The sequence below is a fragment of the Pinus tabuliformis genome, chromosome X (assembly GCF_031772625.1).
Source record: "Pinus tabuliformis cultivar Carrire ecotype Pingquan chromosome X, CPIR1, whole genome shotgun sequence".
Classification (NCBI taxonomy): domain Eukaryota; kingdom Viridiplantae; phylum Streptophyta; class Pinopsida; order Pinales; family Pinaceae; genus Pinus; species Pinus tabuliformis.
Genome location: NC_142308.1, coordinates 1,135,073,379 through 1,135,075,455, shown reverse-complemented (window position 1 = coordinate 1,135,075,455; position 2,077 = coordinate 1,135,073,379). Strand labels below are relative to the sequence as shown.

Here is a 2,077-nt window from a genome sequence, read left to right as displayed (position 1 = left end):
AACCTCCGGCTCCGACCGCCGACAATTCCGCCGCCCTCCGCGAGCTTCGCCCAGCTCCGCCACCCTCCGCATTAATGTCCACGACTGACAAATATCTGACAGACATTCCGATTACCATCGCGTCTTGCTGCGGGGGAGTTAATTCACCATGGAATTTGAATTCCTTCGCCTAGGATTAACTTCAACTTCTTGGGTTAAGGTTCTTCAGAGATTCAAAGGGAGAAACCATGTTGCAGGTCCTCTGTCTTGTCTCTTCTTACTTTGTTTTTGATGCTATGTTCCGAGTTCGAATCCCGCTGCGCTCAGGAGATAGCTGCTCCTGCTCCAATGCTTGAATCAGAAAAAGAAGCCCTGTTTTCAGTATTGGGTTCTCTGGTAGGAAGTGACTCGAATGTGAGTGGGATTTATCCAGATCCTTGTGGTACCACACCTATTCAGGGATCTTCATGCGATCAATTCGGCGATTTCTGGTTCGTTACAGTATTAAATCTTGGCGCCATTTATGATAACTCGCTGAAATGCAGCGAGACCGCCAACATTCATCCTGCACTTTTCAGCCTTGGGCACTTGAAAACTCTCTCATTCTACATGTGCTTCAATTGGGCTCCACAGATAATGCCTTCTTGAGGGTGGAAAAATCTGAGCAACTCTATCTAGAGCCTCACATTTCGTAGCAATGAGGCCGTGGTTGGAGAGCTCCCGTCTGAGCTATGTGAGCTGGGAAACTTAGAAAATCTGGTTGTGAAAGAAAATAACATGAAGGGTCCATTTCCAGAGGAGCTGGGGAGATTGTATAAACTGAAAAAGCTCCTTGTCAGTCGGAATCAGTTCTGTGGCCAAATTCCAACTTCGATTGGCAACTTGGAGAATCTGCTAATCCTGGACCTGAGTTTCAATAAGTTGAATGGTACTTTGCCTTCTAAAATTGGGGGCTTAAAATCTCTCATGAAGATGGATTTGAGCGATAATTTTATCAGAGGGAAGATTCCGCTGGAGTTGGGAGATTTGAAAAATGTGACGTTGTTGGATCTTTGCAACAATGGGCTTCATGGCAATCTTCCACAGACATTGACGGACATGAGTAATTTGCAGGAGCTTTATCTAGGAACCAATCCTATTGGGGGCAATATTTCTCTAGCATGGGATAAGCTGCCAAAGCTAATGAGTTTCTATCTCTCGACCTCAAGATATGAGGGAAGAATACCAGAGTCTCTGGGTTCATCCAAACAATTGCGATATATTTCTCTCAATGGCAATTGTTTCACCGGGGAAATCCCATCGAATTTGGCGGAGATTCCTTCCTTGAATACATTATATTTCAATGGAAATAATTTATCAGGCACAGTGGTTTTTCCTGAGATCTTTTGCAGGAGATTGGGAAGGCGCCTGGCCCTGTGGAATAATAGCCCGGGGCTTTGCTATGAAGGCTCTGGTATAATAATTCCTCATGGTGTCAGTTCTTGCAGCTCCGAATCATCAAAGGCAGCAAGCCACCCATCTTCTCCAACTAGTTTTGTAAGCCCAGGCATAAAGAGATATGATGTTGAATATGTTTCTGTACTGCTGTTATTACTGTATGTAGGCACTCTAATGGCTCAACAGCCATAGATAAAAAACAAACAGCCCTTATTTTGAAGGACGGATATATAGGGATATATAATTTTATGTGTATACTACATCAGGATACCTGTGTTCCTTTTTGTTATCATTCGTTATATTAAGAAATATAAAAAAAAGTTCGGGGATACAAAATCTGTTTCATCTTTTTGTGTTTCTCTAAGTAATATTTGACCCAATCAGTCATTTGGTGATGATTTGACTCAGTTACTGCGAGTACATGTTACCTGTCTGACCTTATTTTGCATATTTTTTCAGGAAAAGACTTGCTAATATATGAATTGACCATGGCTTTAAATTCCAAACTGGCCATGGCATTTTGGTGGAAAAGTGAGGACAGTGTTTGATATAAATGTGAAGAATCAGCCATATTTTAAGAGATTGTCAGTCTGTAACAGTAAACCCTAACCCTACTGTAAAACGGGAATTGACCATTGCTTTAAATTCCAAATTGGCCATG

The 2,077-nt window shown here is 42.3% G+C and overlaps 1 pseudogene; it reads left to right on the top strand.

The window, feature by feature from the left end:
- Positions 1 to 270: 270 nt before the first annotated feature.
- LOC149143841 (uncharacterized) lies at positions 271 to 1,637 on the top strand (annotated as a pseudogene).
- The last annotated feature ends 440 nt before the right edge of the window (positions 1,638 to 2,077 follow it).